The sequence below is a fragment of the Psammomys obesus genome, unplaced genomic scaffold (assembly GCF_907164565.1).
Source record: "Psammomys obesus unplaced genomic scaffold, mPsaObe1.curated_primary_1811, whole genome shotgun sequence".
Taxonomy (NCBI): Eukaryota; Metazoa; Chordata; class Mammalia; order Rodentia; family Muridae; genus Psammomys; species Psammomys obesus.
Window position 1 is genome coordinate 2537608 of NW_026596125.1, and position 16880 is coordinate 2554487.

At 38.4% G+C, this 16880-nt stretch overlaps 1 protein-coding gene across 3 annotated transcripts in view; it reads left to right on the forward strand.

Moving 5' to 3' along the window:
• Positions 1-2284: 2284 nt before the first annotated feature.
• R3hcc1l (R3H domain and coiled-coil containing 1 like) overlaps positions 2285-16880 on the forward strand; it is a 76619-nt gene continuing 62023 nt past the window's right edge. For 2 of the 3 annotated variants that reach the window (XM_055630118.1, XM_055630120.1), the window contains exon 1: positions 2285-2366. The gene's annotated coding sequence lies outside the window, so the exon portion shown is untranslated. Of the gene's footprint in view, positions 2367-2522; positions 2706-16880 lie in introns of those variants that run through there. The other variant, XM_055630119.1, reaches the window with a different exon arrangement.

Sequence of the window (16880 nt, forward strand, 5' to 3'; positions counted from 1 at the left end):
TATCTTTTCCTTTAAATATCCTAGCTCTTTAGTCAGTCTAACCCTTTGGCTGGAACACCATTTGGTTCTCCCCTTTAGCCATCTCTTTCTCATCCTTCAATGCTAAGTGGACAGCGCTTCAAAGAAGCCTTCCCTGGGCCATCTTGTTAAAGCAGCACCCCAGCATTCATTACCAAGGCATCTATCCTATTGTACAGCAGCCCAGCCCTATTTTCAGAGTGCACAATTCCTTATCTTCTGACTTATCTGCTAGATCGTTAAGTGCCAAAACAGCACTGAGTGCCTTGCTAAGTCTCTGATATACAGTACTAAATATTGATAATACTCATTAGAGCAGGTTGATAAAATAGAATTGATCCAACAGAGCAATATTGTGACTACAGAAATGTAAGGATGAGTACTATGACAAGGTGCTAGGTGAGGTGGGGGGTGGCAGATGAGGAATACCCTGTTTTATCCTTTGTCGATTTTCATGGCACAAATACTACCTTTTGCCAGTGGTTATAAAAACTCACTATGGGGTAGCAGATACTCAGCAAAGGCTTCTTTGGTTGATGAAGCAAAACTTGATTTGTGTTCTGTAGGATCTCTGGTTTACTGGGGTCAGTCCCAATTCTGCTAAAACTTGTTAACAGCTCTGCTTCCCAGTAGCCAGTATTTAACTCTTCCTGGTTTCCGTACCCAGCCTACCTGGGCATTATCATATGTTTCAATCTATGCCTCAGGATGTTTAGCTTTCCCCACGTATGGCTTTCTACTTAGACTGAGGAACGTCCTTTGATTCCCAGCTTAGGTTGTGGCAGTAATGGAGAGAAGGAGAAAGGCCAGGTTACTTTTTTTCCACAATTCCTATTACAGCTGAAGGCTGTTTTGTTGCTGTTGCTAATTTTGCTTTTTGATACAGAACTATTTGATTAACAGCAGTCTCTTCTTAAGGGACTACAAATCCACAGAGGTGGACCCTGCTCTGAGTGTTATTTTCAGCCCTCAGCACTGGTACATTGCAAGCAATAAAATACAATGTTTGTTGAGTGATCAGGTTCACCCAAGGGTGGGGGCACTTTTAAAGAAGGCTCACACCTACCTATCCTATAATAAGATTTGGTATGTCTTCTCTCTTTGAACTTCTTCCTTACAGTAAGGGACGGGAAGGAAAGCAGTGGCGTGGGGACTCAGATTTTGTCAAAGCTACCCAAGTTGTTCACCTTCATTCTTTCTCTTGAACTCAATCGAATGGTTTCTTTACAGGATTTTTAACACAAACATGACTTGATTAAATTTGTTATTTACCCAAATCGACCTTTGGCAGTAGCGAGGACCCCATAGCGGTCCTGAGATCAGTAAGGAGGACAGTAATCAGCTGAGAAAAGAAGCAGATGGAAATTAAATAACTGGCAGTGGAAATAAAAGCGAACAGACTCCAGTGCTAGAGTAAGAGAATCTACAGCGGTTGGTTACCATTCAAATGTAGATGGGAGAGGCAATGGAGACAGATGGGAATCCAGGTCAGTGAACAGAGAGTCAGTACGTATTTTTCAAATATTTCTTTTTTTCTTTTATGGTGCTGGAGTTCGAACCCGGGGCACTTCACTTGTTAGGCAATCACTGGGCTATTCCCTTAGCCCACCGAAGCTTTCAAGCCATTTTAACAAGTCTTCAAGACAGGAATGAGGTGAGTCCGTCTAGAAGCTGGGAGTACAATGAGCTAAGGCAAAAAGAACCTGGGCTGGACTCTCCCCTCCCTCATTCTAAGAATTGCAGAGAACAATATCTAAGAGGTGAGTTCGAAAAAAGAATTATAAAAAGAGACTGACTAGAATGGCTTGGAATGAGGAAGGTAAACGTGGATAGTGTCATAGAAAATAAATGATAATGTCTAACAGCACCAAATGACTAATGCTTAAGTTAGACAGCCTGAAATACCTCTAGTGGGTTTGGCGACAAGGACACTGGCTGCAACAAGGACATTTTCTGCGGGGGCAGAAGCTGCAGTGTAGAACACAGCACACACAAGGAAGGGAGTAGAGACGCTAAGCGCAGATTACGCTCGAAGAAACTCGCCTGTGGACGGGGAAAGAATCACGGTATGATTGAGTAGGATATGAGGAGGTTTGAGCGCATATCACAGCTGTGGGTAGAGATGGAGGATGGACGACCGTACAGGACATAAGAGGAGCGTCAACGCCCTCCTGCCCTCTCCATTTGCCAGCCCCGCTCCCGCGTGACGCGACCAGGCCTCGCAAAGACTACAACTCCCAGGAGGCCCCGCGGCGTGGGAGGAGCCAAGGCCTGGCGCGCACCCCAGCGGCGAGCGGAAGAGCTGGCGCTTCGTGGTGGCGGCGGAAGCGGAGAGCGACGGCGTCCCGGTAACCACGAACCCCTGTTCCTGTTCCCGATTCTTTTTCACCCTGAGCTGGGGCTGGTTGTTCCCTCGCTTCTCTCCTCCTGCCAGGGACCAGACCCTCTTTCCTCTGTGTGTTAGCGCTGTTTTTGTGTTGTTGTTTTTTTTTTTCCTCACGTGACGCGTGGGGCAGGCCCCCGCCTGGGGCAGAGGTTATTGGGAAGCTCCCGCCCTGCCGACCTCTTGGGGCTCCCGGACCGGAGGGTCTGTCTCGAGTCCCCTGTTTTCTCAGCGGCCTCAGGCCTGCCGTGGGGCTCGGCCCTAAAGCTTCTCCTAGGATCGTCTCCCTCCAGTGTGTCAACAGGTAGCGAGCGGGGTCTCTTGGGACCCCCTCAGCGCTGCAGGGCTGTGGACCACCGAGGGGCTCCGGGATCCCCGGCCGCAGCCGCGGGCGGTTTCCGGGTAGTGGCACGTCCGCTCCGCTGCCCGGAGCCCCGGGCTATGGGCTGGCAGTGAGCAGTTTATAAAGTAGGGTGTACTTCCTGCTCTTCTTGGGCGGTCCTCGGAAAACTTCCAAATTCCTTTATCGGTAGTTTTCTTACAGACTTTTCGCCGCATCTGAGTTGTGAGGGAAGGAGCACAGGGTTTAGAGTTTGAATCCTGACAGGATGATGGGTCGGCCACTCGCTGGTCCTGTTACCACCACCTCGTTTTTCCTGTCTGAAAAGGGGGACAGTCTTTTTGGTGTTCTGCCTTTCAGTGTTATGGATTTCAGCAGAAGTGATGTTTGTGTGAACACCTTTGGACTGTAAAGCATGTTTAAAGGAAAGCTTTAGTATCCTACCTTGTGCAGTCCAGGTCAGTTCCTTTTTTTTTTTTGAGACAGTTTCTCTGTGTAGCCTTGGCTGGCCTAGACTCACTTTTGTAGACCAGGCTGCCCTCGAACTCACTGACGTCCGCCTGCCTCTGGCGCCCTGAGTGCTGGGGTCACAGGCTTGTGCCGCTATGCCCCGTTCTTGTCAGTTATATTTTAAGATCACGTTCATGCCTTTATGAAGAGGAGTTTAATAAATCGTCTCTTTAGAAACTGAAATCAAACATACAAATGTTATTCTAAGTTTCTAGTGGAGAGGTGACAATAGGGCCTGACCACCTGTGGAATCAATTTAAAAAAAACTGGAATTTTGAGGCCCGTCAGAATCCACACTGCTGTCCACACACAGCTGACTAGCTGCCCCTTTTGCCCTGTAACAACACCTCTTATCAGCACTACACATTACAAGCTTCTCTTAAGACTTAGAGCTCCCAAGCTTGGTGCTGAACTTACTGTGGTCCTCTAGCTATTGTGGATTTCCTTCTCCTTTTCAGGTCCTACTGATGTAATAGCTGTTTTAACTATTTGGGGTGTACTTGCTAGGAGTCTTTTTTCACAGTACTCAGAATATAAATACTTAATATTGCAGTCTGTTTTCTGACTGTAAAGATCTGAGGTTTTGAGTGTTGCTTGTTGTTCATCCATCGTCCGATAATGCCCCTCCTCCAGAAGTTAGGGAGTTTGCAAGCAAAATTTAAAAGGATTTGGGATATAGTAATATTATATGTTAGTTTGTTTGACAAAGAGAGAAGGAAAGTGCCTTAGGTCAGTGTATAAAGTTGAATAATTTGAGTTCAACTGGTGTTGGGACTTTGGGCAACTTAATTAACTTCTCTGAGCCTGGTTTTTAGTCTCTAAGAAGAAATTAATAGTATTTACCTCATGTTTGTGAAGATTATCTAAGTTGTGACTTTAAAGAGATTAGTGATGGTAAGGGCGTGCAAGTTCATTTTTGGTGCTGTTACTAATGAATAATGACAAGAAGTGATGTTAATTCTAGCTATTTTCCTGAGATTATCTACTCTACAGACTTAAAAGCTACAGTATAGCTGGCCACCTATAGGTCAAAACACCTATAATTTCATCGTTTGGGAGACCAGGACAGGAGAATCTCAAATTTGATGCCAGACTATTTTAGTGAGATGCTTTCTCAAAAACTACCACCACCAAGAACACCAATGAAAAAAATGTAAATAGAAGTTTTCAAAATTACAGGACCTTTATTTCATAACAATTTCATTTTTGATAAACATTACAGGGGTGGAGGTGTATATTCATTGATAAGATTGCATAAGGCTCAGAGTTATCTTCTTATTACTGACAACAACAACAAAACAGCCTTTAATCCCAGCACAGGAGTTTTAGAGGCTGACTGATATCTGAGGTTTCTGCTAGCCCAGTCTATGTAGTGAGTTCTAGGCCAGGAATGGTGACACAGTGAGAGAGCCTGTTTTTAAAAAATATAAATGTATTTCAAAAAGATTGCTCTTTTTCAGTCTTAGGGTTTCCTATAGTACTGTTGTGAATTGGTTGTTGGGTATGTGCTTTAGTTAATAGTTTAAAGAGACTTCAAATATTTTTTGTACCTTGTTAGTTGAGATTGGATGGTGCTTTATTTATAACCTGTACTAAAAGTGAATGTCACTGTGCAATGTAGCTTGTAGCAGGACAATTAACTATGACTCAGATATTGGCAAGAATAGAATTTTATAAAACAATTTTTAAGACTCTGTTTATATGAGATTATCCCCTGTATACATCCACATACACAAAACAGGTTTTGTTTGTTTATTTATTGTTTTTGTTTTGTTTTATCAAGACAGGATTTCTCTGTGTAGTCCTGGCTGTTCTGGAACTTAACTCTGTAGACTAGGCTGGCCTTGAACTCACAGAGATTTGCCTCTGCCTCCCTGAGTGCTGGGATTAAGGGTGTGTGGCACCATCACCCACATATATAGTGTTTAAGCTAAGCTATTTGTAAAGCCCCAGTTGGTTGTGGTGGTGCACACCTTTAATCCCAGCAGCTAGGAGGCTGAAGCATCTGATCTCTAAAGTCAAGGTCAGCATGGTCTCCATATCAGTTCCCAGTCTGCCAAGTCTGGTGAGACTCTGAAACAAGTAAAAACAAAAACATTTAGCTTAAAGGAGTCTAGGAGACTTGGTGATCTTCATTTTTTAAAGGTAGAAGCTTATATCTTTGCTCAAGCCCTGGCTGTGTGTGTATCTCTGAGAAATAAGTTTAGAGGAAGCAAAGAGGAAAGCCTTACAGTCATAAATGATTTGTTGGCCAGGGCAAAATCTTATGCTTAAGAATTGGAATACTATTTTTTATTTTCTTCAGGTGTCTGACTGAATGCCAGATACCTGCACATTTGGATGTTAAGAAAACATTTTCTTTATTCTTTTTTTTACACTTGATCTTAGCCAAAAGGCCAAAAAAAAAAAAAAAAAAAAAAAACAATTATTATTCTCTTTTATCTTGTGCCCTCTGCCTTTTAAGATTCGTTTTTTTACCTTTAGTTATGCTTCAGCATGTTTTCTTTTTTGCACAAATATGTATGTATATGTACAATATATATGTATATATAATTAAATACATATACATATATACACATATCTAATTGTATATATGTGTGTATATGTATTGTATGTGTATATATGTATATAATTGTATATATGTGTGCATACATATAATTAGGGCAATAGAATGTCATGTACATTAAAATTTACTTTGTATATTGTTATCTCCTTTGTTTCAAACACTTGTATTTTGGCTCCCTTTTACTTAAAAGAACTTCAGAAGGTAGATTTCATTCTTAATTGTATACAATGGTAGATGCTCAGTAATGACTGACTGCTGAGTAAGAGCATTTTATTGATTATCTTATGCCATATGCAACAATCATGTGAGGCCATACTGTTTTATGAAAATATGCAGATCTTTGCAAGTCAAAATTCTGAATCCATTGTTTGCTGGTTGTAGCCTTAGTTTGTACTTTTTAATTTACTTCACATCATCTGTAAAGTAAGGATATTAGCCTGCATGACTGAAAACATAGACATTATTTGAGCTAGGCATATACTAGTCAAGCTTAGTAGAATATAGAGTTGCTGGTATTAGTATTTTTAGCTTTTATTATTTTATGGCAGTCATAGATTGTGATTATAATATTCATTCTCTTAATATTTCACGTGACAGTGTGTTTCTTTGTTACCCAAGGTTAAGGTGGTTGACTGTGACCATAGAGCCTGAAATATTGCAAAGCTAATTGGCCCACATGGAGTTTGAATCTGTGATCTGTTGTCATTAGCTTCATGCCCTAAGTATTCACAGATATCTGACATATTTTTAATTTGGCATTCATGCAACTCATTAGATATAAGTAAATGAAGTAGTGCCAAGAGTAAAAGTATAGATTTTTAATTATAAATTTATGAAGTTAGCCCTCATATATTATATAAAACTGGCAACCTATAGGATCCACCACTTACCGGAGCTGTGATTTAAACACTTCTTTTCCTTGTTGAGTTATATTTAGGATGGATTACCTGCTCATAGAAATGAAGGGTAGACTATTCATGTGTTGTGAACAGACCTAACTTCTGTGCTACTCACCAGAAAAGGTGCTCTTAGCTTGCAGGGAAAACATGAATGAGCCCAGCAGGATGGATGAAGCTTGAGTAACTCCTAAGAGCTTATTGAATTACAGAGAAATTTAGTTGTCAGAGCATTAGATAGGAGAGAAGTTATAGGGTGCTGTTCAGTGCCAGCAAGCCTGCATTTGGAGAGTGTTTTCTCCTCTGTATAAGCCACACACCATTTTTTCCTAGTCTGCAGTGTGCTTTTTTCACTATATCATGTTAGCTTCCTCTGTAGTTGACCATTTTTCAAATTCACTGTACTTTATTAATATTTTTTGCCCCTCTCTTTTTATACCACATATGGCCAATTTTGGTTTGGGCATAAAAACAGACAAAAAGAAGCAGTATTGGTGGTGGGGAAAGAAAAGGAATTTGGAGTCAGCAAGTTGTAGGTAGTATCTAGTACTGTGAGGTTTGTAAGCCAGTAGATTACTGTATATGATGATAGGAATTTCTGGAATGGTAAGGTTCTGACCACTCATGATGTAACATTAAACCTGATGCAGAGTTGAAAATGTGGGTAAAAGGTGTGTAATATTCATTAATAGCAGATTTGTTTCTTAAAGAATCAGAACATGTGTTATTATTGGCTTACGATTGGGCGCTGTTTTGAATTCTTTGCCATGGAATTCACAAGAGAATTAAGGAAGGGAAGTGAATCTTGTCAGCTTTATACCAGTAATCTATTTCTGTTTTCATAACTGTAAAATGGGCATAATACTACTTATTCTACTTTAAAAATGAAAGGAAAAATTAAAAAAGATTGTCTCGAAATAGAGTTGGTACCTACAGGGAAGGAGAGACTGACAAAGACACACAGAAGGCAGAGTGAGGGTTGGTCAGAGAAGAGTCAGACACACCAGGCAGGACAGTTTAACACGGCATCTTAGAAAGTAAGGAGTCTAGAAGGTCATATGAGAAATGAGGGGTTGAGTGAGTGTGAGGGACAACTGTTAGGGAATGGTCAAGAGATGGAGAGCTTATTGAGTCCGCTTGTGTCTGTTACTTGATAGTTTGCATTTATGTTTTACCAGGAAAGGAAGGAAAACCAGGGTAGTCAAGTAACATGTTTCTGTGGTTATTACATCCCCATTTTCCCTTGAATAGTAAATATACTTTGTATGTTTAGCATAGAACTATCTAATGTTTGTGTTATAGACCTTTTAACTGTATTCTTGGCCTTTCACAGTGTAGGTAAACATATTTTTTAAAATTGAGTAACTTATTTTTTTAAAATATTTTCATCTAAAAATACTAATGCATGTTTATTGTAGAAAAGTTAGACAGTAGAGACAACTTTAGAAAACAAAAACACAAAACATTTATAATCTCATGATCTAAACAGCACATAACAAGGCCCATGTTTTTCATGTGGGGTTTTTTGTTTGTTGTTTGTTTTTGTTTTTGTTTTTTCTAGTATTTTCCTTTCTGGACAAAAGTTCCCTCACTTAAGTTCTGTTTTTCTTAAAGAATAAAGGCGTGTTTGTAAGCCAAGAATGAGAATCGTACTGTAAATTAACAATTGGTGATAGTTATCTTTATATACCTATTTCAGAAACTATTTCTGTACCTATTCTTATTGCTAGATACAGACCATATATTATTATCCATCTTTTTGTCTTAGGCATCTGCAAAGTGTTTCATGTATAATAGGTCCTTAGAATGTGTTTGAGATGAATTGTTAAACCCTCTGGATGGAGATTGTCTTGTTTGAATAGTCTTCTCAGCTGTACATTGGTACTTTTGGACATCCGTAAAATTGGGAAAAGTTTTATTTGGGGGGGAGTGTAGGAGTATATTGGATATGAAGCCACACAGTGGGTAAAGGTGTTTTTTGTTTTGGTTTGTTTTTGTTTTTGTCTAGTTAGTTTTTGTTGCATGGCATGGTATTCCAAAAATTCACTAATGTATACCAGCTATTTTGTTCATGGTAAGCAAATACTCTACTACTCAGCTACATATCCATCCTGTCTTCTGTTTTTATTTATTTTTCTTCCTCGTTCCCTCTCTCCCTTTTATCTTTCCTTTCACATGTACATGTGTGTGAACTTGGAAGTCCAGAGGCATAAGTCTTGCTTTATTACATACATTTCATCTTATTCCTTTGAGATAGAGTTTCTCACCGAACCTGAAACTTGATATCTTTCATTTAACACTAGGGTTACAATATAGGGCCACCCTCAGGCTTTTCACATGGGAGTTGGGAATCTGACTTCAGGTCATGCTATGTAGCAAGTACTCTTACTTACTGAACCATCTCTTCAGCCTAAGCCTCCTTAGTAAGGAGGCAGGACCTGAGTCACATCAGGACCCCACAATCACACAGTCAGTATTGCTGGGGAGTTTTCCTCCCTACTCCAAGCTTCTGGAATAATGACTCATGAGACTCAAAATATGTGTTTACAAATACATAGGCCTTCTCTGACTAGGTCTTAACTTAATAACCCATTTAATCTACATTCTGCCATGTGCCTGGTTACCCGTGCTCAGGGACCGTATGTCCATTCTCTTCACATCTTGTCAGCTGAATCTCCTGTGCTTGGCTCTGTCCCAAAATCTGTCTGCCTGCTGGTTGTCCCACCTTCTATTCTACTTTTTCCTCTAGGCCATAGGGTTTTTTGTTTCGTTTTGTTTTGGTCTTTTGTTGTTTTGTTTTTTGAGACAGGGTTTCTCTGTGTAGCCTTGGCTGTCCTGGACTCTCTTTGTAGACCTGGCCTACCTCGAACTCACAGTGATCTGCCTGCCTGTCTCCCTGAGAGCTGGGATTAAAGGCATGTGCCATCATGCCTTGCTGGCCATAGGTTTTTTAAAAATTGACGGGCAATACATCCATACAGTACATAAGATATTCTTTCTACATACCAGATAGCTTGAAACCTACCAGGATACCTCCAAACTCAGTTTCCACCCTGCTTATTCAGTCTCCCAATTTGCTGAGATTACAGGTATGGACAGATTACAGATATTACATTATATCTGTCCAGTATTTTTCTTTTTAACTTAAGTGGATCAGTTTCTGTACTTGACCTTTGAGTCATGTCATATATTGAAAGAAATCTTATTTTGTAAGTGATAAGATGTATATTTATTGTAGAAAATTTGTCCAATCAGGAAATCACGAAATCAACCCATTATCTAACTTTCCAGGTGCAGCCAGTTTTTAGGTCCATGATTTACTATTTGTAGTTTCTAAATTTGAACCTTTCTGAAGATGAAAAGCTTTTGTTGTTAAGGGTGTAAACCCAAGGCTTTGAATATGCTGGGCAGGTGCTCTGCACCTTGCCTACATACCCAAGCAAAATGAAAGGTTTTTGTTTTTGTTTTAAGTTTGTTGTACATTCGGTTGGCAACAGAATTTAGTCTAATCTGATTTAGTTATTTGCCATTAATAGTTCTTAAAATTTTTACTATTAACTTTTTGTGTGTGTGCTGGGTGTCAAATCTTGGGCCTTGTGAATTTAGGCAAGCATTCTACCACTTAGCTATATATCTTCAGCCCTTAATGTGTTTAATTATAAATTGTCCAAACATTAATTGAATGTGATTCTATAGATGGCAGAATTTCTGTTGAGAGTCATAATAGTATTTGGGAGAGAAGTTGTTTTCGTGGTTTTCTATGTAAGATAACCTTGTGGTTTGACCGGAGAGTGTTTCAGTAGTGGTGGTGTTAATGTAGACATAGAAAAGGTGTCAAGGAAGAGCAGTAAGGCGATGAAGCTAGGAGGATTGGAGTCAGAATACAAATTGTGAGCTTGATATATCAAGTATAGTGTATCATTTATAATGGCATTGGGGAAGGATCTCAGATAGGTCTGGGAGAAAGATAATGATTCCAGTTTCTAATTTGTTAAGTTTTAAGTATATAATTTATGTGGTAGTTTTAAAAATTCATTAATCTTAATGGGTACTGCCTCATAATCTGTTTTTGAGGCCATACAGTTATCCTAGCGAATATATATTCTTGGCATTGGTCTTTTAGAACTGATTTAAGGGCAGTAGAGCAATACAAACAAACAAACAAGCACAAAACAAATCTCATCACCTGATGATTATATTTCTTGACTCTAAAGGAGTGTTAATTTTGCCTGACTACCCATCTTATTTACCTGCTTTTTTATAAGTGATGTTTGGTAGTTTCTAAAAATTATTCTGCAAACTCACAAAATTTATTAATGGAGAAGGTATTTGAGTAATTATTGTGACTGCTGAAAACATTTAAAAAGGTTCTAGGCTGGGTTAGCACATTGGATCCTGGTACTCCGGGTGCACACTGGTTAAGAGAATAGGTTCAGGAAGCCTGGGTTTGAATGATCTTTTTGTGTATTACTATATATCCTAAATGAGTTATTTGTTGGGTTTCAGTTTCCTCCATTTTAAAAATAGAGCTGGTATTAATGCTTCCTACTTAATGAGATTGTGTTGGGGAATAGCTCTTAGATTTAGAGTAATACCTGGCAAATATTAAGAGCTCAGTAAATATTAGCTATATATTACAACCTCCCAGACAACTGCTGTTAACCATCACTTTATCATTTTATTTTGAAAATCATTTACATTCTTGTATAACTGTATCATACACTAGTGGAATGATAGGCTGCTACGGATAAATTTGGAACTCAAAATCAGACATAGATTCTAAAGGATTATTGTAGAGCTTCATGAGAAAATATATTGGTGAAGTAGGTGGGGCAGGAAAAGAAGCTGCAAGAGAACTGATGGAGGGTGTTCTGTATGATTGATTATCCATATAGAAGTTATCTAAATTAGGATTAGGTTTGGTTGCAGCCAAGTAAGAGAAATGTAATGATAGAAATTTCTGTTAAAGAATTCCAGAAAGCTTAATGCTGTGGTGTTGTGTTGTTCTACTGTATAGATTCTGTTCTTTTACAGTGTTCCTTTAGGAATGCAAGAGTAATTTCCAGCACTGAGGTGGGAGGGTAACCATAAAAATCAAAGTCACTCTAGTCATAGAGCCCTACAGCTCTATTTATTTCACCTACATGCCACCCAGCAGAAAGGAGAAAGGAAGGGAATCATCTTAAAGGATGAATTGTCTTAAAGGATACTTCTGGAAGTTATATTTACTACTTTTGCTTATATGCCATTGATAAAACTGGGTCACAGAACATGACTTGAGACTGGAAAGGTTGGAAACTTCAGTGTCTGAATGAAGACAAATAGTGAGATTATTTTAAAACTTGCTCTTACCAAGTTACATCAACAGTCCATGCAGAATATCTTCAGAGTGTAAATTCCGAATCTGAAATACAGATGCTCAGCAATGTAGTATTCCTGGTTCCCAGTTTAGAGTGAGGGATACTCAACCAGTACATTGTTTTTAGAGTGTGATCCCGTTTTGAGCCTGGATATATGTATTTATCTATATACTTTCAGGCAACGTTAATGTTGACTGCAGTTACTTTATTTGGCAGTTTACAGTAAAATTGGTAAATAAACCTCTCATATCTATAATTCTTTTGTTGTTTTAAGCCTATAGTTTTATAGTCTTCACCACTTTATAATTTAGTTGGGTTTTGGCCAATGTTTTTAATCCATCTCTGTCTTTTTATATTACTTTTCTCTCTCTCTCTCACTGCTGTTAATCGTACTTCCTAAAATAGATAAATGAGCAAATTTAATTAAATGTGTTATTTGCACTGCCTCCTGATCATTAATGAATTTGTAAGTAAGGTCAGACCTACAACCTTCCTAGTGTTACAATTACTGAATCCTGTCTGTCTTCTCTAATGGTAATTATTTGCTTTAAGTTATTTTTAATTTTAAGGCTTTTGTATATTTGTTTTATTAGTATTAGAATTATAAAGACCTATCAAAAAGAGGTATTTCCAAAGGCTTTTTTTCCCTTCATTTGAAAATATTTTATTTATATATTTTTGAGTGATGAATAATTTAAGATCAAAGTATATATTGCTGTTTGGCTTTTGTTTCTTTGAATTACTTTTCTAAATTTTTCTTTATATTTAATCAGTAGTAATACAGTTTGTAGACATAGTTTAAAGTCAAATAGGGGACCTGAGAGATGACTTAGTAGTTAAGAACATTTACTTCTCTTCCAGAGTTCGTGAATTAGATTCCTCGCTTCCATATCAGGTGGCTTACAACCTCCCATAACTCCAGTTTTGCTCTTCTCAAACAGTCATATCCACTGGATTTCACTTCTTAATCCCCAAGTTATATTTTGACATTTGGATAAAGTGAATAGTGTTACATTTTCCTTATTACAAGCGTGTGCAAATTTTATTCCCTGATAATGTCCTAAGTGGCCTCAGTGTCTTGAGGAAGTGGTCTTCCTCAAGGTCAGTTACCCTTTTCCTCCCTTGCCCATCCTCCCCTCCATTCTGAAGCTCCTTTTCCACAGACATCCATTATCCTACTATTTGGGTGATGGATCTCTGGGCCTACTGCACAGTTCTTTTCCCAGAATGATTTCCCTTTGTTGTAATCTGTAGACTTCTCCTGGGTTTGATTTCCAGTCTTGTCAGAACTTATATCTTCCTCATTCTTCATTTACCCTCTTGCTTAGGTGGAACATGTTCTCTAGTAGTGTCTGATTAAAAAGATGGCACAGTAGCCAAGAGTGGGAAAATAGCAGTCTTTATTTAACATTCCTATTGCAACATAGCTTTTGGTCCAGATTGGGTGCTTTTGACTTTTGACGCACAATTATTCTGGAATCCCCATTTACTGGCAACCTTTTACTTCTCTCTCGTGTTGGGTATCCTGTTTTCCATACATGTTTTCTTCTTTTGGTGTCTTGTTCTTGTCAAAAGGATGGGAACATCATATATTATGTAGAATATCTTGTCAGACACAATTTTTTGAACAAAACAAATTGCTAATCTAGTATATACTTTTCTGTACTCTAGCTTCTAATATTTTTCCCTTTTCTATTCTCTTTCTTTGTGGACTTGGATATGTTATTATCTTAGAGGATTTGGGGGAAAGAAGCAAAATTACATGTGTGTATGTATATTCTGTTCACTTTTTCCATGAGACTGAATTTACTTGGTTAGATTAGATATTCTGGGAGTTGCAGGTAGGGTAGCTCAGTCCTATAAAAAGTGAGGATCAGAGTTTGGCTCCCTAGTACCGGTATAAAAAGTCAGCATGGTGACCCGTATATATAATCTCATCCCTGAAGAGGTAGAGACGGCTAGATCTTTCTGACCAATTAGCCTAGCCATATTGGTGAGGTCAGGATCAGTGAGAGTCCCTGTTTCAAAAGAAAAGTGGTTGAGAATGACACCAGACATTGGTCTCTGGCTTCTACATGCAGGTGTGCACATGTATGTTCATCTACACATTCATGAATATGTATATACTACACACTTACGTGCATATAGACACAGGGCTAGGATATTCTTTTTGGGTTCTTTGTTTGTTTGGTTTTTTGTTGTTTTGAGACAGGGTTTCTCTCTGTAGCCTTGGCTGTCCTGGTCTTGCTTTGTAGATCAGGCTAGCCTTAAACTCACAGAGATCCGCCTGCCTCTGCTTCCCAAGTGTTGGGATCACAGGCATGTGCCACCTCACCCAGCAAGACTAGGATAGTCTTATGTGAGATAATACTTCACTGTTGTAATTTTAATAAGCAAAAGGTAAAGTATTAATAACAATATGGTGGTTAAATATAGTAACATAATGGGTTTGCAGAAAGCACTGCTGTAGAAGAGGAAAACTGTGCCTCTTGAGTTTTGAGCTAGCTGGTTAATTAGAAGAAATCCTTTCATCTTTATTGTAAGACAAGTAGAAAATGATAAGGGTGAAGGGGAAAAAAAGAATTATTTTGAAGCCACTGTCCAGAGGTGACCAAATTCCATAGAGTAATTTTCTTAAACATTGCTAACTTCTGAAGGCATTGTACAAATTTCAGTTCTCTCTAGAATTTTGTGTGGGAGTGTTAGTTTCACCTCACGTTCTCCCTTAGAGGGTTTTTTACTACATTCTTAAAACTTTTACTAGTTAGGTAAGAGAATGGGCTCTTGGTATAGCTTTTGTTTTTCGGTTGGTTTGTTTTCTGTTGTGAAGAGGAGATAATGGTGAGGTCTCACGCTAGCCTAGGTAGTGTTGAACTCATGGTGATTAGTGAGCCACTATACCCTGCTTCTTTAAAAAACATTTGTTTGTGTGTTTGTTTGAGACAGGGTTTTCTCTGTGTAGCCTTGGCTGACCTAGAACTCAGTATGAGGACCAAGCTGACCAGGAACTAAGAACTTTGCCTGCCTTTGCCTCCTAAGTGCTAGGATTAAAGGAGTGTGCCACCACTGACAGTTCAATATAGTTTTAAACAGGTATTTTCTTCCAGTTTGTCAGTTATCTGTTGTTTATAGTGTTTGGTGTTAGTGTTCAGGCTTTTATGTGGTCCACTTTCTTAGTACTTTGTTCATTTGAATCTTGTTTTGCAGTTGAAAACCTTTTCTTATATTGTGGAAAAGAATTTACTTATATTGTGTTTTGAGTACTTGTATGATTTTAGTTGTTCATTTTGATTCATGCTCCATTTGATATTTTGTTGTTATGAATATTGTATGGACCTAATAATCTTTTTGCAGACTGGACTGAACATATTTTATTTAAGAAGATCAGTTTTCCCCCTCACAGCTTTTGAGGTGCCACCTTATTACATTTGAATTTTTATTATTTATTTCTGGACATTTATTTATCTGTCTGTCTGTCTGTCTGTCTAGGTATCTATTTATTTATTTGTGTGTCCGTGTGCAGATGTCAGAGGACAACTCTCTGTAGTCGGTTTTTTCCCTACCTTTATGTAAACTCAGATCACCAGGCTTTCTAAGTAAATGTCTTTAACCACTGAGACATCTCACTGACCTTGTTTCTGGGGTTTTTATGCCTGCATCGTTATTCCATTGTTTGTGTTCTAAAAGCTTTGCAGTATATTGGGCAAATTTTTAAAAAAATGTGTGAGTGTGTGTATACATATGTTTCTGTATGCATGTGTACACATGCATGCAGAGGGCAGGAGTTAGTTGTGTCTTCTTTATTTGCTCCTCAACTGTTCATTTGAGACACAGTCACTTGAAATTCATTGATTTAGTGAGGCTGGCTCTTCCATGAGCTCTAGGATCCTCCTCTTTCTGCCTCTTCAGGCATGTTCTTGAGCCCAGATTCTTATGTGGGTGATGAGGATCTGAACTCAGATCCCTATGTTTATATGAGAAGTACTTTATTGACTGAGGCATTTCTCCAGCTCCAGTTCTGAAATTTAAAAAATATTTTGCTATTACATAATTTTATTTGTTAAACTTTATTATTAGCTTATCTATCTTCATTAGAAACTATTGCTGATATTCATTTAATTTACATTAATTTGATAATAATAATTGCATTATCTGAGAATAAGAAATGCCTTTCTATTTTCCCACTTCTATTTTTGTGTCTTTGCAATAGCCCAGGTTGGCCTCAAACTTGGAGCAAACCTCTTGCCTCAGCTGCCCGAGGAATTACAGTGGAGCTCTTGTCATGCCCATAAGAATATCTTCAAAGTGTCATCATTTTGGGTTTGTATATTCCTTTTAAGATTAGCTTTCTTGAACCAGGCATGGTGGTGCATGCCTTTAATCCTAGCACTCAGGAAGCAGAGGCAGGCTGATCTCTGTGAGTTCAAGGTCAGCCTGGTCTACAAAGAGAGTTCCAGGTGCCAGAGATTAAACCCAGGGATTTGTACAAGCTAGACAAACACTCAGCACTTTTTCCTGACCTCTTTTTAAAAATCCAGTAATATCTTATAGATATGTATATCAGTTATAAAGCTATGTCGTTCTTTTTAAAGTACAGAGTTTTGTATAGTATGAGTGTACCATATCAGAGTATATTAGATTTATTTATACTTTTTCAAAAATGTGAACAGTTCTGAAATAAGTATGTGTAGAAGTCCAAATATTTTCTTATATCAAAGTCCTGTAAGGAGAATTGCCTTGTTAAAGGACCTTTATGAGTTTGTTAAGCATATTGTTTAGATGCTTTTTCTCCTCGTAGAAATGTGTA